This window comes from Protopterus annectens, chromosome 2.part2, assembly GCF_019279795.1.
Source record: "Protopterus annectens isolate FY-2018-M chromosome 2.part2, PAN1.0, whole genome shotgun sequence".
Classification (NCBI taxonomy): Eukaryota; Metazoa; Chordata; order Ceratodontiformes; family Protopteridae; genus Protopterus; species Protopterus annectens.
Window position 1 is genome coordinate 610,608,903 of NC_056730.1, and position 24,130 is coordinate 610,633,032.

A 24,130-nucleotide genomic window follows, 5' to 3' on the forward strand; every position below is an offset into this window, starting at 1 on the left:
ACGCAATCTGGGAAAGGCTGGCACAGATTTACCAGCTATGCCCCCTCTGCCCAGACCATAAGGTAGATACTGCCACCAGAACACTCCAAGTCAGCTACTCTAAGGCTATTGCCAGGGTATCCAGTTATAATTAGGAAAATTAATACTAATACAAGTGATAGTGTTTGATCAATGCAGCAAGGCGTTCAGAAATGGCCATAGTGTCAGCAAATAAATACAAGTACTTGCAAAGGTTAAAATATTCTCTAAAAGACCAGCCACAATAAAAAGTTTAAATATATTTAATAATAAACAATAAAAAAATGAAAGTACTAAATATCTATTAATAACAAACACCAGTGTTTCAGTCACAGGAAATATTAAATATAACACAGATTGGTAGAGTCATACAGATACAGAAAAACAATACTTAACTAATCTCACTATATTTTCCTGACTGATCTAAAGAATTACTGTCCCCTAGCTCACTTACTAGAGCAAGGCAAGATGACATGGGTATGTGTCAGATGTCAGATCCCGGAAGAGCAGAAAGATCGAAAGGGATAGGCTAGAGTATAGCCAGGGGTGAGCCTATCCTATACCGGGTAACGACGCACGAGGGCAGGGCCTTCTTAACGATGAACAAGGAACAATTAGCGATGAAGACAGCAATGGACAGGAGAACCAGGAAAACCCTTTAGGACAAGGCCCATTGAGATGCTCGGAGCAGATACACAATTGCAATGTGAACCAGAATGGGCAGAGGCAGGAATAGAGGCGAGCGACCAACCATTATCCGAGGGCACAGAGGAGATAGTAGCTTAGAAGGGGGCTGGTTCTCAGCAACCGAATGATGAAACAGTGATGGCTGAAAATGGGCCTTTAATTATTTTCAATAGAAAAGGTGACTTTAAACTATATAATTACACTGATAAAATATTTAAGATTGAGCACAATGATATGTTGAGCAAAGGCTTGCATTTTGTTCCTACTGTCAAAACTCGACTGGAACATTTAACTGTTGAGTTTAAATTATTTTTGAGAAAATTAAATTTGTTGTTGTTTTTTCATGACACTAGTGGGGTGTATAAAATACAGGAACTAGTTCAGAGAAGCACATTTAACCCCCCTTTGCAGATGCCCCTAGTAATTTTTGAGAAGGTATGTGAGTTTGAATTTAAGAAACTATTGGAAGTTTTTTCTTCAGAACATAACTTCAATCTGACCAAAAGTGAAAGGAGCTTACTTAAGGAACTTTGCTCGGATAGGAGTATTAGAGTTATGAAGCCTGACAAGGGCGGGGAGATTGTGGTGATGACCAAAACTGATTACATTAACCATATGAATGGGATGTTGCTTGAAGATACTATGTATGATGAAGCATCTATTAATTTGGTCAATTTGTCTTATGTGAAATTAGATTATTTACTTAAAGACATGTTTTATCAAGGCGCGATTAGTTCAGATGAATACGATTTTCTTAGTTGTGCACACCCAGTGGTACCCTCTATTTTCGGCCTTTCCAAGATCCACAGAGACATTGTGGATCCCACTTTGAGGCCGATAGTTAATGCCTCAAAGGCTAAAATTCATTCCCTTGCCGGGTTCATTGATACTAAAATCAAGAAATGTTTAAATGTGCATTCTGAACTATGCAAAGATTCTTGGGATTTCCTAAGGAAAGTTGGAAAGATGGTATTTTTGGAGGATATCAGTTTTTTAACCATTGATGTGGTTAATTTGTTCAACGTCATTCCCCATGATATCGGGATGGAATGGTTTCATGATTACATTGTTGCCACTGGTATGTTTTCAGATAATGATGTATATGTTTTAACCACACTTATGGAGACAGTCTTGAGTTGTAATTTTGTGTATTTTGAAGTCCAGTATTATCACCAAAAATATGGGGTAGCTATGGGGGCTTCATGTGCCCCCATTTTCTCCAATGTTATTATGCTGGAGTGGGAAAGGAGGTTCTTTGTTGGGTCCGTCTATCAGCAGCATTGGAATATGTATTGTCATTTTTTGGATGACATTTTTATTGCTTGGAAAGGGCCTGTTCATGAGATTAGCAACTTTGTTGAATATTGCAACTATACAACTACTTTTCTTAAATTTACTTATATCAGTCACTTGGATGTCATCCATTATTTGGATGTTGAATTAAGAAAGGATTGTGTCAACAGAAGGTACACCAGTAACATTTTTAGGAAACCAACTTACTCCAGCAGTCTCCTTCATTTCACCAGTTGCTACCCGTACCACCAAAAGAAGAGGTTGGTCAAAGGTCAGTTTGTCAGATTGGCCCATATTCTATCTGGGGATGAGATTTTTCATCAAGAGGGCGAAAAAATAGTAAGAATGCTAATAGCACGTGGCTACCCTAATCTGTTGGTACAACAGGTTTTTTTCTGAGGTTAGTGTTAAAAAGATGAATTTGGTGTAGAGACCCATACTAAGGGACACTAATGACCAGATTAGTTTGAGGGGTGATGGTGGGGTTGACCCGAAGCCTGATTTTTTCAGGGCTTTCATTACCACCTTTTCTAATGAGCATGTGGATATTGTGAACATTTTGAAAAAGAATTGGAATATTTATAAGTGTTTTAAAGGGGGTCTTAGAGTATGTAGGAATAGAGCCTAAAGTCATTTTCAGAAAGGGTAAATCTATGAAGAATTTTCTTGAAAGTGAGTGTAGTTACCACGCACCATTGAGTTTTAGGAGATGGGGCACCTATAAATGTGGTTCTTGTCCACAGTGCCCCGCATTATGAAAGGGGATACCTTATTGGTTAATCACCAAATGATTAGACCTTGTTTTCATTGCAATTGTAATACCAGGGGCATTGTATATGTGGCCCAATGTAGGTAATGCCCTAATTTTTATGTAGGGAAAACACAGAGACATTTTAGGGACCGTATCTATGAACACACATTGGATATTAGGCAACATAGAAAGACCAATGCTTGGAAAAACATGTAGGACAGTTTCCTGACCATGAATTTTCATTTTTTGCAGTGGAGCAGGTATGTCAAAATCCCTGGGGTGGGCCATGGCAGGAGATATTGGAGCTTAAAGAACTGTTGTGGCAAATTAGGCTACAAGTACATAGTCCTCCAGGGCTAAATGATTACTGTAGCATCAGCAGTGTTCTTAAGTTGAGGTCCTATATTGTTTAGAGTTTCCACAAGGAACACATTAATATCAGGGGATTGTTCTCACTAATTCTGGCGTTTATATTTTGGCCTTTGTAAAAGTTTCTATTTTTTAAGTGCCTCTCTTTTTAAGGTGTAATCAGTTGATTGATCAGGTGGTGTTTTTATTTTAGTACTTAAATGCGCTGGTTCTATTGTATGGTAGATTCTGATGAAGTATTTGGCTATAAGCTAACAAAAGCACTTAATCTACTGTGCGAACAAAAGGATTTTCTCCATTATTTGGTGTGGACCTGCTGTGTACACTTGGACCTTTTATTTTTATTTTTTGGTCTTTGTGTTTGGTTCCTGGTTAAAATATTCTCTGAAAGACCAGCCACAATAAAAAGTTTAAATATATTTAATAATAAACATGAAAGTACTAAATATCTATTTATAACAAACACCAGAGTTTCAGTCACAAGAAGTATTAAATATAACACAGATGGATAGATTCATACAGATACAGGAAAACAATACTTAACTAATCTCACTATATTTTCCTGACTGATATAAAAAATGACTGTCCCCTAGCTCACTTACTAGAGCAAGGCAACATGACATGGGTGTGTGGTCTTCTTTGTCAGGTTTCACAAACAGGCCGCCCTGTGACTTCTGTCACATCTAGTATTAAAGCATCATTTCAGTGCTGGCTTACAGAATGACATCATATACATATGGTCATCTGATTCTGATTCCCACACTACCCCCTTTAGTAGAAACTGAACTAGAATCTAGCACATATGTGTTACCACACACACACACACACACACACACACACACACACACACACACACACACACACACACAGACACACACACACACACACACACACACACACACAACTTTTCTAAGATGTGTTATAGTACCTGGAAGCTATAAAACCATTTCAATTAGTTCACCCCTAAGGACAATACAGTAGGATTCTTAGTCCTGATTTTCACAGACATTTTGTCTCTGGCTACAGTAAGAACTGTAAAATACAATCTTCATGGCCTAAACCAGGTAATTTAATTTCAGACTATTTTTCAAAGTTAACTGGATTGAGATTAACCTCTTCTCTTCCGGTATCTTCTGTTACAGTATATTTGTTTTAACAGTTACAATACAGTCTGACATATAGGTGTAGTTCTTTTTTATCCATCAGGACCCACTGTTGGTACATTTTTAACATAAGCAGCTTTACATATATATTTTCAATGCAAGCACCTGTATAAATCAGTTTGATATACAAATGATATATAATTCTTTACAAAACTCTAGCTAGCTATGCTGGCATATGTTACACATCCACTGCCTTTCTTCTCCTGACACAGCTAGCAATACCTCACATCATCACATAAGCACTTAATTGATTTGTCTTTTTCTGGATATCAGAGTGTAATCACTGTGCTCCATACATTATAGTTATTTTGATCATTTAAATTAAATGATGCCCCTTGAGATTTCTTCTCATGTATTAATTGGGTACGCACAGTGGACACAAGTGTCCCTTTTCAGGTGTGTCCTGGGAAAACTGTCTGGTTAAATAACTTGCTAAGAGATACTCTGCAGGAGGAGTTGTTAGTTATGAGATGTAGAAATGTTAACTAATAGTGGGAACCTATGAAATGTGTTTAACCAACTTTGCTTAGACACACCCAGTGAAACACGTGGGATGAGAAGTCTTGTTTTTTAAATTTCTGGCCATAGTGAACAGCACTCATAGAGAGACCCTGTGTAGCTGAGCAAGCATCTATATTACATTATCGCACGATTAAAATAGCGAACGCTATTTCATCGTACCGATAATGTCTAAACCACAAAATATTGAACACACGGAGCAGTGACATTTTTCCCAGGGGAAAAAATTCACTGCTCCGCAAAAAAATAAAAAAAATAAATAAAAACACAGAGATAAGTGGGGGGCTTTGCCCCCCACACCCCCCTACTTAAATATACCAACTTTGAGATCGCACCATAGTGGAGGAAATGGCAAAGTCCCAAAGACGACCCACCAAATTTTTTCCCTGGGAAAAAAGTCGATGTTCCGTGGCTTTGCTATTTTGCCATTTCGACAGTATCGGATTGACTAAATAGCTTTCGCTATTTAGTCCATTCGCTGCTCTAATATAGACCCCTGAGCAAGGCTTGTGCCACTTATAGTGGCAATACACTGCACGGCAAAGCAGACAGGAATATACAAATGGTGACAGTCTGCACAGCTGAGCATCTAGCTGTGTTCCAGTGGTGAAACTCATGCAAGGCTAAAAGCTGCAAGCAAGCAAAGTGGGGCAGAGCAAGATTAAGCTGTAGAACAAGATACTGGCCACATACCAGTTAGTGCAGATCTCATAATACTTAAAGTCATTAGAAAGCATGAATCAGGATATGGAAGAGCAGGCTGCCAGTAAGAGCCACAGTGTACTAGCTTGCAGCACATAGTACATTACTGTAGAAAATGGGGAAAAACTATAAAGCCGAAGTGCACACACAAAAAAGGTAAATAAGAAAGAAAGAAAAATAATTTTTGGAAATGTATTTCTGGCTGTATGTATCTCTCTCTCTCTCTCAATGTATGCATAGGAGGTAGGCAGAGCATATTTTTTGTGGGGTAGGCAAGATTTTATATATATATAACAAACATACATGCATATACACATACATGAACACAAACATACATTTGTAGAGAGGAGGTATGAAGAGAATAATGATATGGGAAACAAGGGGATGAAAGATGTAGAAAGGTAGTCTATGAGAGTACATGAGTAAATACCAAACAGTATTTACAGGGTGTATGTGCACATACTAGGATGATGAATCATGGTCAGAACAGATGCAAAAGGAGTGAGGACAAATGATGATGATGGAGAATAGTGGTCAAGGCACAAGGGATTAGTTGTGGCACAGTAGGATGGGGTACACCTGGCTGAGGATAGGAACAGTAAGAACAGCTTGCTGGCTGCTAAGTGGCATAAAGTAAGAGCAGCATGCTAGTTGATAAGTGACGTAAAGAGATGTCATGTTCACCTAGAATACAATTCAGGGTTGGTTGATGATGGTGAGGAGTCACACCCTCCTCTTGTGGCCTGATGGCAGGGACCTGTGGCCTAAAGGCATCTACTATGTGCTCCAGAATAGACAAGGCTGCAGCTACCCAACAGACATATATCTGTTTCAACTGCCTCACAAATTTAATTTTACAGTGATGACTAGGGCCTAGCTTGCAGTCAGACAAGATTACCTCCTTGTGAGAGGTAGGAAACCACCTGGCTAGGCAGTCTTAGCACACCCATCACAACTGCAGCCACAGGGGAAAAGGGCCAGCTATGGCTGATGCTTTGTTTAGCATCATGGCTTGCAGGAGGGGGACACAGTAGGAAGGATAATACTAGGAAGAAGGTCTACAAATCATACTGTTAATGTAGTACTACAAAGTAATTATTAAACTAACCATGCTGTTATGCAAGTCTCACCTGCTTCCTGTAGTAGTCAACATGATTGTCCTCCATTTGTATCTGTGCTAAAAGACACAAGGGAGAAAATATCTTTCTTCCACAGGAGTAAATGTGATACACACACACCACTGCAAACCTTCATTCCCAGGTGTACGTACATGATAGAAAAAGTGTGGAGATGTGTCCACAGCTTCACAGTTAAGCTTTAAGCTGACCTATACATGCATGAAAGTAGAAATGTAGACATGTGCCTACAGTTTCACAGCTAGGCTATAGCCCCCACGTGGACATGCAAGATAGCATTAGCTTAAAATTGTGAACACTGTCTCGCAATGGAACATTTATGCAATATCCCATAAATTGCTGCAATGCCATGAAAAGACAGACAAGCAACAATGTACAGTGACAGCCCCCCACAGTAACCCATGTGGTATGTTGTGGTAGCTATCAGAGGAAACAGCCATTATTAGGCACATTGTTCTGTACGACAGAAGAAAAGTTAAATTAAACTTTGAAAACAGTAGGGACTGCAAATACTTTACCATTCAGACTGTTCCTGCCTAACATCTGCTTCCATCTGCTGAAGATCTTCAGGGTAGTGATGCAGCAGGTCATTATACTAGTGCTTGCATTGCTCAGCAGTTCTGGGGGTGCCAGTGTGTCTCACTTGGCAGCTCACCAGATCAAGCCAAGCATCCATCTTTGGAAATGGTCCTAATAGTGTCTCAGTATCTACTCTCTGAACTGACCATGCAGTAGACAGGGCATAATTTTGCTCTCCCTAACACACCGGATAAGAATTCTCGGAGAGGCATTAGTGGCTGCAGTTTTTACTGTGAATGTCTGGCCTGGGATTTGTGATGGAAGTGTGAGGTCTGAGTTGTGAGCAGTACAGCCTAGCACAGGCACAAAGTACAATGTGCATATAAATGCAGTCAGCATAAAGAAATCCTCACTCATGGTGTTGTTGGCAGCATGCTGGGATCTGTTACCTATGTGCTTTGATGAAATATAGTAATTCATAGATGTAATTTGAACTTGGTGTCATTTCAATGCATGCTGTCCAAACTGGTAGTCCTGTGACTTAAAAGGATGGATGCCATTTTACATATCTAACTGCGGACCAAAGAATTAACAGCAGCATCTGTACAACATTGTACAGCAAGTTTCTGGCAGCAGAGGAGCAGAGTTTGCAGAAAACACAGCCTTGTCAGTATTCTGCAGTACTGGGGTAAGAGGTGTATCTTTGGTGTGATGTACATGTGAGCCATTACCTAGGTAAACATATTAATTTGTAGTATTCCTTGCAATTGATACCTACATATAGCTCATATGCAATGTTTTTAATAGAATATTTACACTGTAGTTGATGGAAGACAACTCTGTCAGGGTTGCATATCCCTGCATTATCTTATATGTCTTACACCTACATGCTATGAGGATATGCTATGGGGATAACTGCCTTGGGTGTCCCATGTGTAACCCCAATACCGTACCACAGGAACCCAGTGTCAGACTCTCAAGTTACCACATATTCTCCCTCTATACAAACTGTTAGTAAACCCACTCTTCATTTGTATGTCACTGTGAGCCTGATTGTTACAGCTATCCCAGCTCTACACATGTGCATTACTGTCCCTATCACTGGGATGGCATATCATAGAACTCCACTCTCAAGGCACAGCATATCTGTAGCACCTACTTTGTTGTTTTTCTTCATCAGATCTGTCATATTATGTATACCTATAACAATCCACTGTTAAGAATTGATAGCCTACCATTCCCAGCAGTCACTGGTTTACAGCAGCGTGCTGCTGTCTTATAATTCCTTATGTCCTTCAAATGGTGGAGGTAGGTTAGCAGGAGTTGGTCACTTCCAACTAAGCTGCAAATGGCATTTTGCTTCAGGCAGTCAACATCCATTTGTGCTAGCTGATAGGACAACAGGGTTCTCACCAGTCTGTAGTGAACCATATCTAGGAGACAGAGATTCCATGACATCAGTTTTGTTGGTGGGTGGTAGTCCACATATAAATAATTTTGGTGGCATGTCACAAAAATGATGACGTGGTCCTGCAAAAAGACATGCAACATATCATCAAAAAGATCAGCCACTAGAGGGTGGGCCAACTCTCATTCTAAACGTAACTGACAAAGTTGAGCCCATAGTGCCCATTAATAGAGATGATGAAGGCACAGGTATCGTACACCAAGACGTGAACACAAGTTCCACAAAAGGACATCTGTCATAGATCTCAGAGGGAGATAAACCATGTTAGTAATCATATGACATGTTTGTATAGCAGCTGTGCATTGTGTATGTTAACATGCCACAAATAGCACTGCAAACTGAGGATAATGGTACTCAATGCCAGAAGTCGAAACCTCAAAATGCACGCACTCGAGGCACTGCTCAGTATGGAGAAAATCGATATATGTGCAGTAACAGAAACCTGGTTTAAGGCTCCAGAGAGCATCCAGCACTACAAGGCTACAACTCATACCATACATTTCTGCCACAGAACCCGGACCAAAATACAAAAGAGGGGGCGTATCCATATTCATCAAGGATACCCACACCTCCAGATTAGTGGCACAGCACAGTGCTTCAGAACTCATCCACATGCAACTAACAACGGGCAAAACTGCAATTCAAATTGCAGCTTGCTACAGATCACCCACCATGTCCCAGGTCCCCCATTCCGCATCTCTGGAAACACTGGGAAACATAAAGATCCCACCAAACACCCTAATATTGGGTGATTTCAATTACCCAAACATTAACTGGGAGAACTACTCAAGTACTAACTCCCTTGCCCAACATTTCCTAGAATTTATAAACTCAAACACCCTGGATCAACTGGTCAACACTCCCATCAGAGGTGACAACATATTGGACCTAGTCATCACCAACATGGGCGACTGGTGTTCCACACCGGAGATCAGCCCCTTGCTAGTTAGATCTGACCATAAACAAATCACTCTGGATATCCACATTCTGCCCCCACCCCCGGTCAAGGAAACCACTGCAAAAAACTTTTCAAAATCAAACTTCAGATTATTTAAGACCAAGGTGGAAAGTTTCAAAGCCCCCATGCTAAAGGATAACGCTGTCCAAGCTGCAAAAATCCTTTACTAATGCATTCTGTGGGTACCTACAAGAATGCATGGATTGTGCTATCCCAAGCAAAACCAAGACTCACTCCTCCAAGAAAAGGAAATCAGTCTGGTGGACCCCTGCCATAAACAAGCTATACAATTAGAAGGAGGAAACTAGTACAGAAAAGAGTAAAATCCCAAGAAGTGAAGACATCCCTGATCAGTATCAGCAAGAAACTACAATCCCTCATAAAATCATCCAAGGCTAGCTTCGAAAGAAAAATTGCCAAGGATTCCAAAGATAACCACAAGGTATTGTTTAGCTATGTCAAGAATCTAAGTGGCAATGCTCAGATCTGCTCGGAGTTAGTGCAGAATGGCACAAAATACACAGAACCGACCGATATCGCCAACATCCTGGCAGACAGGTTCAGTGCAAACTTCACCCCCCTCTCACCCCAAAAGGGCCCATAACCATACCAGAAGAATGTAGAGCCCCTGCAATCACAGACACTCAGGTTAAAACAGCCCTCTCCAAAGCCAAAAACACAGCATCAATGGGACCGGACAGTGTCCCAGGCTGTGTCCTACATGAGCTCAAAGATGAACTAACCCCTCACCCAAACACACTGTTCAAACTCAGCCTCTCCACAGGCTATGAACCCATAGAGTGGTGCACTGCAATGGTTATTCCACTCCACAAAGGTGGAGCCACAACAGACGCTGGGAACTCTCACCATATAAGGCTGACTAGCTTGGTCTGCAAGGCTATGGAGCGCATCATCATGGAACTCATTAACAGAGATATTGGGAACCACCAAACACTGGACCCTACCCAGTTCAGCTTTGTTAAGGGCAGATCATGCCTCCTAAATCTGGTGGACTTCTTTGAGACAGTTACCAAGGCTATAGACGAGGGAAAGGTGGTACACACAGCCTACCTAGACCTCGCAAAGGCCTTCAACACCATTCCCCATTCTGGTATTATAGACAAGCTCACCAGCCTGAACATAAACCCCTACATCACAAGATGGGTTGCCAGCTGGCTCATGGACAGAACCCACATGGTGAGAGTTGCGGGAGCTAGGTCCGACTCTAAACTGGTTACAAGTGGCATTCCCCAGGGCTCAGTCCTAGGACCCCTGCTGTTTGGCATGTACTTGTCAGAGGTACAGGCAAGCACAGGAGGACTATGGCTGACCAGGTTCGCAGACGACTGCAAACTAGGGGCTATAATTGACTCTCTGGCTGACACAGACATCCTCCAAAAGGGTCTCACTGAGACGGATACCTGGTGTCAAAATCATGGCCTCAAGCTAAATGCCAAAAAGTGCATAGTCATCCCCTTTGGAAAAAACAAAGTACCCACAAACTACCACATAGGTGGTAGTCCCCTAAATATGGAAGATGTAATAAAGGATCTGGGGACCCAAGTAGATAGTAATCTCTCCTTTGATAATCACATTGCCAAAGTGGTTAGAAAATCCTTCTATGTGGCCCACCTAATTACAAAAGGGTTTGCATCCAGATCAAAAGAGGTCATTGTGCCCCTCCACTCATCACTCATCAGACCCATCATAGAGTACAATGCCCCATTTGGGATGTACCTTACAAGACACCTACAACAGCTTGAAAGACCACAGAAGTACCTCACCAAGAGGATCACTGGCCTCAAACAGATGCCGTATGCAGCTCGACTGAAGAAACTCCAGCTGTACTCAGTTGCATACCGCCTACTCAGAGGTGATCTATGCCTGACATACAAGGCCATGTCCAACCCAGAATTGATGGACATGCTCCACCTAAAGAAAACCATATCCCCTCGAGCCACATTCTCTAGGGATCTAAACCTCACCACAACAATAAGTAGGACATGCTGGAGGGATAGATTCCTGTCCCAGAGACTTCCTATGCTTTGGAACAAGATTCTAATCTACATTAGGCAGAGCTCCTCGCTAACACTCTTCAAGAGAAACCTTGATAAGTGGATGGGAAACAGAAAGTTTACCCTGGGGATCACTTCAGTGGCTCTGCTGGATAGAGGCACAGGGAACTAATCTATGGGGGCGTCAAAAGTCAACACGTTCTGGCTAGGCTTATAAATGCCTTTGGGCAGATAGCCTAGTACCTACCTATGAACCTACGAACCTATTTGTTTCCTATAGCTATATCAGATGTGCTGGTACACAGGAAAAGCAGAGGAAGCATGCTTTGTGTTATATTTGCATAATTTGTACCACTGTCTGCTTGTATAACTCAGGCCTTATGTAGAATCAGTGTTCAGAATCACAGTTTTCTGTCTTGCATTGTATATTCACAAGCCAGACCACTTTTATGGCTACACCAATGCTGGTTGAGTCAGGACAACAAGCTGATTTTAGCACTTATGCCTGGTGTGATAATGATTCCAGGCTATAGATCAAGCCACAGCCAGAGAACACACAAATACTACCCATTTCCCTCCTGGGTGAACCTTCTTCCCTTCGTTCACTGAGGAAAGTATGGCTCCACCCACACCTGAGCTTATCTCCCCCTGTTAGGGAGCTATTCAGGGACAGAGAGCAGCAGCAGCACTGCTCCTCCGGTGGTGACAGTAGCAGCTGAGGAGCATACGGCATGGCAGCCTAGAAGTGGATCCTGGCACCATTTCAAAGCACAACCCAGGTTTGTAGTCAGTGGTAGCACTCAGTCAACAGAGGTGCAGGGCTAACATCCTGGCAGAGTCGGCTGCTACTCATGCCAACATGGAGATGATCTGTGTGGTGTGTGGTTAATGATGATGCCAGGGTCTTTATAAGCCTAACCCTTCAGCCCAACCCACTTTTGTCCCCAAGTACCATGGACACCTGTATGGTGGAGTATGTTAACATGGAGGTAGCTAAAGGTTATGCATGGGGGGGTATGTTAGTTGGAGATTACTTTACTTACTGTCGACCTCTGTCTATCAGAGACACAGTGGCTAGACTGGGGATGAATTTATGATTTCTCAACTAATATCAAGGTTTCATTTGAATAGAGTCAGGGCTGAACTCTGATTCATGTGGATGTGTTGCTTATTCTCTAGCACAGGGAACCTTTGAAATACATATCTGTCTGTCCAGCATGACAAAGTTCAGATCCCTGGATGGAGTGTTTCTGGTGCCGTTTGTTTTGCAGATGGTCACGAGATCATCAGAACTGGGTTAGAGGATGTCTAATATGCCAGGCAAAAATCTGTAGGAGACTGAGTACAGAGACAGCATCTTAAGGCAATCTATGTAGGACAGGGTATTCATACCCTGGATTCTCCTGGTTTGGAACCTTTGTGGGTATTCCAAATGTTGCAGGTGCCTGGTTTGGTACATGCCAAAAGAAGCATTATTCAATGCTGGGTTTGATAAGGGCTGAGTAGAGTGGTACTATAACTTCCTTGGACCTGGATGCCATACCCTTGCTTATGAGTTGGGTGACATAGAATGATTTTCTTACCATCTTGGCTACATGTTAGACAAAGGCCAGATTATTGTCTATGTATGTTCCCAGATTCCTGACTACTGGTTCGACTCTTAGGTGTGTTTTATTGATGGATTAATTATCTTGGGTGTATGAGTTTCCTAATGGCACTATAATAATTTCTTCTCGCTGAGTTTTAATCCATGGCTTTGGCACCAGTCATTTGTTTGAATTATACCCTCTTGTAGGGTGTTAGCACTGTAGTTTTATGATAGCTCCCAATGTATAGTCATCTGCGAACTTGGTGAGCCAGAAGCCTTTGACATAACCTTGACTTCTGAGAAGTAGATGTCAAGCAGGAGTGGACCCAACATGGTGCTCTGAGAAACTCTGCTGATGACCGATCTTCTGGTGGAGGTGGTCTCACCGATCCTGACTTTTTGGGTCCTATCTGTGTGCCAGCCAGCAATCTAGTAAGTTATGTAGAAATTTATGCCTAGTTCTGAGAGTTTGTTAATACTACCTGAGTGGGGTATTATACAGAATGTCTTTGTCAGGTCAAAGTAGGCCGTATGCACTATTTTCACCTCATCCATAGACCTGGTGACCCTCTCTAAGAAATCTACCAGGTAGAGTAGATAAGACCTTTACATCACAAAGCAAAACTGGGATGGTTTCAGTGTCTGTAGGTTGCCAATGTCCTTGTTCATTTCCATGGTAATTCATTGCATGGCTTTGCATATTAGCATTGTCAGACTGATGGGTATTTCCCAGGATTAGTTGATGGTCCACCCTTATGAAGTGGGATGCTGTTGTAGCCATTCAGTCACCTGGCAAAAAAAAACTCTTTGAGGCTGTAGTTGGAGTGCCTCAAGTGGTCCTGCCAGGTCATGTTTTAGGCTATTCAGGAGGCAACCAGGGATATTGTCAGGGCCCACTGAAGCAGTGTTTCTGGCTTTAGCAAGCGCCACCAGGACCTGCTTTCTATTGATAGTTTGGGGGTATGTTAGAAGGGATTTCACAGGAGAGATTTGGAGGTGAAGTTAGAGCTAAATATATCAGCTAGTAGATTTACTATGTCATCTTGGTCAGTGCAGGTTGTGCCGTTTACCACCAGTTCTGCACACTGCTGAGTATTACCTTTAAGGTTCCTGCCGTATCTGAAAAAGATCTTGTGATTGTCTTTGCCCTACGAGGCTATCCTGAACTCATAATTGGCCTTGTTGGACTTTATTAGACCTCTTAATTTCTAGTTTAGTTGAATTAGAGAGCTCTTGTCTCTGTGAGAGTTGTCTTTTCCAATTTTGGCCATGACATTTTTCTTTTGTTACATACCCTGTTAAGGTAAGGCTTCCACCAGTGGGGTTTCTTTTTGGTGTTAGATTTGGTCTTAATTCTGGTAGGTATGACAACCTCAGTGCAGCCATTTACATATTTATACAGAGTTTTTGTGAATATTTCTGCATAGCTAGCTATGTTCCCGGGGTATGGGGGAGCTGTGAATTTTGACATACTGTTACTTAATAGGATGTAGTTTGCTTTAGAATAGTTCTGGGTTTTCCAGGTTGATTTTTTTCAAGGGAGACAGCTTTGTGGTACGACATCACAGATGAAGATGTGATATGGAGGGGGGGGTGCAATGCTGTCCCATGTTGGTGAGTACTAGGTCCAGTATGCTTGATCCTCTGGTTGGATTGGGCATTATCTAGTATAGGGTATACGTGTTGATAAACTCCAGGAAATGTGTCTGTGAGTTAGAAGCAATATACATTTCAAAATCTATAGAGCGGTAGTTAGAGATTCCCATAAACAGGGCATTTGGTTAGATGGTGAATATGTCTTGTAGGTCTAAGTAAGAGTTGTGAGCATTGTGGGTCATAAAGAATGACCTGTAGCTAGCCAGGAAAAGGCAAGGATTCTTGTCTATGGAGACTTGAATGTGGATGAACTCTAGGGCAGCACCCTGTTTAACCAACTTGGAGCTGTATTTGTTGCTAACATAGATTGAGACTCCTCCACCTTTAGCCTCTCTGTTATTGTTGGTCTGAATGTGTGGAAGACACTGTAGCTTTGCACTGCCTGAGTGTTTTCTGTGGCTTTAAACAAAGTCTCAGTAACAGCACAGATGTCTAAATCCTCCAGAGTGAGGAGAGCTTGTAATTTGCAAAGTTTCTTATTTAGGCTCATAGCATTGAAGAGTAACACTTTAAGGTTGCTTTGAGGATTTTTTTTGCTATGCTAGTAGTTTTGTCATTTTGGCATTACCAAAAAGGCTCCAAGGGAGATGGATAAAGTTTTAGACAATATCTGAAAGTTTAGGAGGGAAAGGTGCAGATGTTGGCAAAGCAGTGTGGTCTGTTAACCATGTCCTCTGATACTGATGGATATTACATCCTCCTAGAGTGACCCCAGAACCTAATCAGTTATTAAAATCAATAATTTTCTGTTCAAACTGTGGCATCATACTTCGTGAAGGTAGAATGCTGCTCAATGCAAGGCAAGTGCCTGTGTGTGACACATATACAGAGAGGTCTGCAATGTCTATCTTCATATATTCCAGTATGTCTCAGGTCATTTACTCCAAAACAGAGTGTGATAGAATCGTATTGGTACCTGTGGTGCAGTGATTTGAGTGTGTATGTGATATCGCCGATTCTAGCTCCAGACAGGCAACCAGCCGTTATCTTCTGTTTGCTCATCCTGATGATAGGGGCATCACTGTGTCTTACAACAGAATCCTGTATGACAAGAATACTAGGTAAAGTGTTTGCTTGTTTTATGGGCTTTGTTTTGGGGGACCATTATGTGTGGGCTTATGCCTGTCATTAGGTGTTGCTTTTGGTGTGTGCTTTAGTGATTAATGTGTGTAGGTGTTGATGTATGATGGTTTAGGAGGTCTTTAAGGTTTTGGAAGGTTTCTTTTAAGAAGGTCTATGTATGTGTGGTGGCATGTGTGAAGGATGTATTGTATGCGTGCTTGACAACCTTGTTTGTAAGCCAGATGTTTGCTTCCAACAAAGTTATGTATATATACATCCTTGGCATACTTTGTTAATTTTTGTTAGAATTAAAAGGCTGTCTGAGTACATTAGACATTTACTACATTATCTTAGGATACCTATGTCTTCCAAGTTGGCCAGAGAGGCATTAGAAAATTGCATATCCATGTTGTCAGGACCTGCATTAGGGTTGGGCTGTTATGATTTAGGGACTTGGTTTTACAGGGGTCACATGAGTCATGTCTAGGGTTAAGGCTAGCTGTTAGATAGTGCTATCATCTGGTATTAGTGCTGTTCAGTGCACTAACTAGCTGCCTCAAACTTACCTCCATGCAGAGCCTTTCTGTGTTAAAGGTTTATGTCCAAGTACCAGCTTTACAGGTATATCGTACAAACTAAGTGTGAGCTGTTGTACAGGGCACTGCTAACCACCACTGCCAACACATTGGTGATACTGTAGAGCCAGGGACAGTGCCATACTAAGAGAACATTATAACTATGGTTGAACACATGACTTCTATATCCACCATCACTGCTGTACCAGTAGTGTTATCTGAATCGTGGACAGATACTTACCCAAGATGGTTGCAATGAGAGGCCATCACAGGGTAATACATTCTGTTCCTGTGAGTCTTCAGGTATCTGAGTCTTCCACCTCATGTCGTGGACAGTGATAACTGCCAGCCTTCAGGGTCAGGATACTTTCTCAGTGAAATACATAAAGATCTTATTTCTGAAGTTGCATAGCATCCTCTGACAGGGGACTTGTGTTCAAACTGTTGCAAGACACAGTAGCAAACCCAGATTATGGTCACACTCCCTTCTACTCACAGTCCCATAGAGCCAACTGCTTCTTGTCACTGAAAGACGTTATGTATTATGTAGAGTAGCCTTTGTCACAAGACCCCCATCTCCATCTCTAGTTACTTGACCTCCATGCAGGTTGTGATGTGAGCCATGTACTGTTGTGCACCTTGTTGTCTGTGCAGATGCTGATGATAACTGCAACCCTCTCTACCCTCCTTCATATGTGGCAATAACGGATGCATGATGTGACTCGAACATGCACTGCCCAGAATAATTGCTTAATAACACTGCCTGCATCATGCTTGTTCTCTGTGACACTGCCAGTATGTGTTCATCATGCTTGTTCTCTGTGACACTGCCAGTATATGTTCATCATAGGCCCACTAGATCCCCTGCTCCACTGAGCCTGTTATTTTTTTGGGAGAGTGTAGCTGTTGTTCATTGTCCTTTGGCCTCACTTTCTTTACATGATGATGTTGGTGGTCTGACTGTGGCAGGGCTAGCTATAGTGAGTCTGGAGGTTTCCAGGATGGATGTCAGGCCTGTATGCTTCTTGGTAATCATGTTTAGAATGTGGCATGTTATGAACATCTTGCAAGCAGTGGAAATGGCTTATTGCAGAGCCTTCAGACACATTGAGACATCTGAACTGTGCCTTTAGCAGGCTGAGCATACACACTCTGTGATGTTTCCAGTTTGAACATGAGTGGTGTTATTCCTGCTGTTTTCCATTGCTGTTTGGGTTCCCTATGGAATTATGAATCAGAGATCTAGGGGGTATCCTGCATCACCTGTAACACAGTAAGAGCATGTGGGAGATGACACATGTGTACCCTTATCTGTCTTGGCTATGTATATATTCACTTCCCATAGTACCTGCACTTACCAATAAGGTGTGCCTGTGGAATTTCCTTATGCATGAGGAGGTGGTGCTTATGTGCCAGATGTGTGAATCATAGACATTGCCGGAGGGGGGGAGCTATGCACATGTATTATTATCAATCCCTGTGCATTCTATATCACCACCTAACAGTTGACAAAATGTTGCTCCTCTTTGTACATACTGTTGTCTGCAAGGATGGGGCCTTTCTTACCATATGTGTGTAATCGATAGCACCCAGTAGTTTGGGGAGATGAGCAATGTCAAAGAAGCCATGAATTATGGTGGCTGTCAATCCTGGTGTGCTTGGAAATTAAATGTGCTCCTTTAGATTTAATAGCAGCCTACAGAGAACATAGTGAGCACTCTGCATGCTGTCACCTGGGGTATATCCAGTGTGACTTTTGTTTTCCTTTGGAATATCCCTGTGTACAGTAAGAGCTACACGTTCCTCTCACGCCAGTTTGTGAGTGATACATGTCAATCTGTCCCTGTCTGCACAGAAATAGTCTATCAACTGGTAGTGTTTTGGCTGGTTGTATATAATCCATTGCCAGGACAGATGTTCTTCATCTCACATTGCTGCAGTCCTTACACTTGGGTAGTCCGCTGTCCTCGGTCGGCCCGACTATCAAAGTATAAGGCTGACGTCGGTCAAGGCGCATTTGACTGACATCAGGACGTCAGGGTACAAATGCGCATGACCGACGTCATATCCTCAGTCTTTTTTGCCGCATGGTCCGATGCAGAAGCAGCTTTGCAAGTGCCGGTTGGCGTTCTGAAATTTTTCGATTCCGGAGTTTCAGACCGACTCAAAGTTGGCTAAGTACCCCGTTGGGGAATATTTTAGTTTTTCTTGCCTCAGTGGTTTACCGGATGTCAGAAAAAGTGAATAACTGTATTTCTTGTGGGAAACAAATACCGCATAGAGATTACCATACTTTGTGTATTTCTTGTTTAGGGCCTGAGCACGACGTTGTTGGGTGCCGCTCTTGTGCTAGATTCAATAAGCACTATAAAGAGAAGGTTAGATTGTGCCAGGTTAGTCTTCGGGAAGCGGTGCAATTATAAAATGCCGTCGGATGCTCCGACGCCCGCTTCCTCGAAGAAGCGCAAGGACAAAGCTATTAAGCCTAGGCTAGAAGAACCGTCCGTGCGGACGCCGGTTCTTTAGAGGTGTCGGTGGAGCCGGTGGTTCCACGGAGGTTTCTTTGGGTTCCCAGGAGAGACTTTGTTGTTGCAGGATGTGGCCTCTCAGGAGGCAGGTCAGGCTGAAGGGGCTTCTCAGGCTACTATACTACCCTCTCTTCCTAAGGTGGTTAGGCCCTCTCCTTCTGTTTCCAAGGCTTCCCCAGAGGCAGGCCAGGTTTAGCTTCAGTTGGTGTCACCCCTAGTTCTTCTGGAACTGTGCCCAAGAAGCATATGCTTAAAATGGCAGAAGATTTGATTACTTTGATTAGGGGTTCCTTGCCCCTCCTGATAAAAGGCCTAGGGTGGAGCCTGAGTTAGGGAGTTTTGAGCAGGCTTGGATGTTTCAGAGTCTTGGCTGAAGACTTGCAGGAGTATTCTCCTTATTCTGATTCTGAGGTGGATGATTCTACTCCTTCTGCTTCTCCTCCTGAGGATTTTTCATTTTCGGAAACTCTTCATTCCATGAGGGAACATTTTAAGTGGGAAGGTCAGGACTTCTCTGATTCCAGGAAAAGGCTTAGGAATTTTTGTTTTTACCCCAGCATAGGCCTTTGGCTATACCTCCTGTTTTGGATGTGGTAGAAGATGTTTTTTCAGAGGCTTCTCTTAATCCTGATTCTTTGCCTCCTGCTCCTGTTAAACCGGATAGGTATTACAGGGTGCCTGAAGCTCATAAGTATCTTTTTAAGAGTCCTAGGGCGGACCCAGAAACTGTTAGCCAGGGGCCTAAAGGTGTTAAGGCTTCTGTTGTCAAGAATCCGGTTCCTTCTGATAAAGAGGCCAGGGCTTTGGATAGATGGGGAAAGAAAGTTTATACTTCCTCCACTCTAGCTATGAGGGCCTTGAATTGCCAGTTTCACATGTTGAAATACCAAAATTATCTCCTTTCACAATTGAAGTCTAAGGTTGATGCTCTGGCGGAAGGTATTGATTGTAAAGAGTTGCAAGATTTAGTACATGTTTCTGAACAGGTGGGTAAGCATTCTTTGCAATGTGGTTTTGATGCTGTACAGGCCTCGTCTAGGGTGGCTGCTACTGGGTCAGTTATTCACAGGCACGCCTGGCTGAGGGATCAGAATTTATCTGACCATGTTAAAACAAGGATTTTAGATGCTCCTTTACAATCTGATGTGTTGTTTGGTTCTCCTGTTGAGTCTGTTTTAAAGAAAATGGAAGACAAGGCTAAGTCTATGCAGACTGTTAAAGATTTTTTGCAGGTTCAGCCTCCAAAGTTTAGTAGAAATTGGCCTGCTAAAGGGTGGACGTATCCTTCTTATGATTCCCAGTCTAGGGGTAGAGCTAGACGTGGTAGGGGCAGAGCTCAGGGCTCTTTCAGGCCTAGGACAGGGAGTTCTCCTGCACAGTCTTGGTGAGGGCAGGGGTCAGTCCTTTCGTAAACAGACCCAATGACCTACCTTTTCAGCTGCCAGAGCCTTCTCGTCTGGCAGCACCTTTGGGAGGAAGGTTGGCACTTTTCAAAGAAAATTGGAGTTTAATTACCCAAGACAGATGGGTATTGGATATCATTCACCACGGTTACAGGTTTTATTTCCATACCTTGCCTCCTTTCAAAGGCATGCCAGACGTTCCTCCTCCACAAAGAATAGAGGCTCACAAGCAAATTTCTCTGTTACTCCAAATAGGGGCCATTCAGCCAGTCCCTATGCCAGAGGTGGGCCTAGGATTTTATTCTCGCCTGTTCCTAGTACCAAAGAAAGGGAACACGTGGAGACCAATTTTGGACCTATCTATCCTCAACACTTATCTGGACATTCCCAAGTTCAAAATGTTGACGTTACAGCAGCTTTTACCTCTGCTGGGCAAAGATCATTGGATGGTAACTTTAGATCTCAAGGAGGCTTATCTTCATGTTCCTATCAGACTGTGTTGCAGGAAGTATCTGCGTTTTCGAGCTGGGAATTCTCATTATCAGTTCTCTGCATTGCCCTTTGGCTTATCTACTGCCCAGAGTGTTCACAAAGTGCTGGCTCCAGTGATAGCTTTCCTCAGGCTAAAAGGAATACAGATTTATCCTTACTTGGACGATTGCCTGATTCTGGCTCAAGGAAAGGACGAACTTCTTCATCATTTACACTATGTGATAGCAGTGCTAAGATGCCTGGGGTATTCTGTGAACGAAATAAAGTCCAGTCTAGTACCCTCTCAGGACATGTGCTTTCTGGGTGTGAGACTGAATACAGCATCCCAGATGGCCTTTTGACCCCGGACAAACAAAAGAATCTTTCCCTTTACTTTCATCAGTTGTCTCATCTGTCCAGGCTGACTGCAAGGACAGTCCTTCAAGCCTTGGGGTTCATGGCATCTTGTATTCTGGTGCTTCCCAATGCCAAACTGCATATGAGGAAGCTGCAATGGTATCTCAAAAATGTATGGACACAGCACTGCCAGGATTTGGACACTGTCATTCAAATAATACCTTGCATTCAAAAGGAATTTTGTGGTGGGCTCAGGAATGTCACCTAAACAAGGGACTCTCTGTGACCCGGCCAGAGGCGAGTCAGATTCTAACGACAGATGCCTCAGACATAGCTTGGGGAGCTCATCTGAATGGAAAGTGGATACAAGACAAGTGGCCTGCCAGACTACAGCATCTACATATCAACTTGAAAGAGATGTTAGCAGTCCAGTTTGCATTAATAGCTTTCAAGGATTTACTTCTTCCAGGGCAGGTGTTGATTCTAACAGACAACACAACTGTCATGTGGTACATCAACAAGCAAGGCGGAACACATTCTTATCCCTCTGCAGGCAAGCAATGATTTTGTGGGAGACTGCTCTCAGTTTACAGCTAAATCTTCAGGCAAGGTTTCTGCCAGGAGCACAGAACTCCTTAGCAGATGTGTTGAGCAGACAAATTATGGATCCCCACGAGTGGAAATTGGATCCTCATGTATTTCAGAAATTGACAGTGTCATGGGGAACTCCAGACATAGATCTGTTCGCTTCTCCACTGAACCACCAGCTGCCAAAGTTTTGCACAAAAAGGTTTCATCCCACAGCTTGGAAAGTGGATGCTCTTTCTTTCAATTGGAGCCATCTTCATGTGTATGCCTTTCCACCTCTGCCTCTCCTCCCAAAGGTACTATTGAAGGCCAGACAAGACAAGCCAAGGATGATTTTGATAGCTCCAGATTGGCCTCGACAGCATTGGTACCCATTACTGAGAAGCTTGGCATGGAAGCCTCCATGGCCTTTACCTTCGATTCCACACCTGTTGTCTCAGGAGGACAGTCATTTGCTCAATGTCAAGCTTCACTCTCTGCACCTAACAGCCTGGCATATTCTGTTTTGAACCGTAGTGGACCTCCACTTCCACAGCAAGTTTTGAATGTTATTTTGGAAGCTAGAAGGCCTAGTACAAGGAAAGTGTACGCAGATAAATGGAAGAGATTTTTATTTTGGAGTGCAGCAAAGGATTTTGATATTTCCGAGCCTAATTTAAGTGTGGCTCTTCAATATCTTACTGAGTTACTGGACAAAGGTTTGTCCTTCTCTTCTATTAAGGTTCATGCTGCAGCAATTTCAGCTCACTATGATTGTGACCCACCATTGTTTTCTCATCCTTTGTTCAAGCAATTTCTTAGAGGGGCAAAGAATATAAGACCCCCACGAAGAGCTCCTACGCCTGCTTGGGATCTCAATTTTGTGTTGGAGAAACTCACTCTACAACCTTTTGAGCCTGCAGCTACTGCTGAGTTAAAGTTTTTATCATGGAAGACTGCTTTTTTGTTGGCTATTACCTCTGCAAGAAGGGTTTCTGAGTTACAGGCCCTTATGGCGGTTGAGCCTTTCTTAATTTTCCATAAGGATAGGGTATCTTTACATTACTAATCCTTCATTTATGCCTAAAGTGGTTTCTAGTGTGGCTTTAAACCAAACTATTCATTTGCCTACTTTTTATGCAAATCCCCAAAATAAAGGGGAGAAGATTTTGCACACTTTAGATGTACACAGGCAGTTGCGATATTATTTGGACAGAACTAAGGGGTTCAGGCAGTCTCAGCAGTTATTTGTTTCTTTTGCTTTGAGTTCTCAGGGCAAGCCTGTGTCAAAACAAACTATTTCTAAGTGGATTGGGTTTTGCATTGCTTTCTGTTATTCCCATCATGGCAAGGAAATTCCAGCTGGGATTAGGCCTCATTCCACTAGGGCTACTGTCACTTGACAGCTTTTTGAGGGGTGGCAACTAAGGATATTTTGGAGGCAGCTACTTGGAGTTCAGTGCATACTTTCTCTAGGCATTATCACCTTCCACTTTACTCTAAATCCAGGGCTGGTTTTGCCACTGCTGTTTTGCAGGGCATTTTGGCAGCTCCTGCTTCCTTATAGTTTCGCCATCCACCCTTACCTCTGCTTTGGGATTCTACCCAAGTGTAAGGACTGCAGCAATGTGAGATGAAGAACATAGTACAGTTTTGTACCTACCATAAATGTAGATGTTCGAAGATCCACATTGCTGCAGTCCAATTTACCCTCCCTCCTTCCCCTCTTGGAGGCGGTTGTGTGGGTTGGGTTGTTAATAGGATGTATATTGTATATATTGTATATATTGTACATATTATTAGTGCTAGGATGGTTGGTTGTTGGTTTGCTGTCTTTTGGTTTTGACCTTTATTTCTAGGGTCTTCTGACATCTGGGGCAAGAAAAGACTGAGGTTATGACGTCGGTCATGCGCATTTGTACCCTGACGTCCTGATGTCAGTCAAATGCGCCTTGACCGACGTCAGCCTTATACTTTGATAGTCGGGCCGACCGAGGACAGCGGACTACCCAAGTGTAAGGACTGCAGCAATGTGGATCTTCGAACATCTACATTTATGGTAGGTACAAAACTGTACTTTTTCATTTGCACTACCTGCCTCTTTTTAGAACCGCCAGCAGTGAGGTGTAGGTGCTGATAGTCAGTAAGTTTAGGTTTGTGAATGCTGCTGCTGTGCACACCTTTGCTTGTTGCAGCTTCAAAAGTTTTCACAAGTTGTTTGCTCTTACAGTGGCAAGCCACTTGCTGGATACCTAATGTACCTTATGACTGTGAGTTTTAACCTGTTTCAGAGGTTCTGTGTATCTCATACACTCATGAAAGTGT

At 42.7% G+C, this 24,130-nt stretch overlaps 1 protein-coding gene across 1 annotated transcript in view; it reads left to right on the top strand.

The window, feature by feature from the left end:
- The window catches only part of LOC122795742 (matrix metalloproteinase-21-like), a 602,767-nt gene that overhangs the window by 51,300 nt on the left and 527,337 nt on the right, over nt 1-24,130 (top strand). The window lies entirely within an intron of this gene.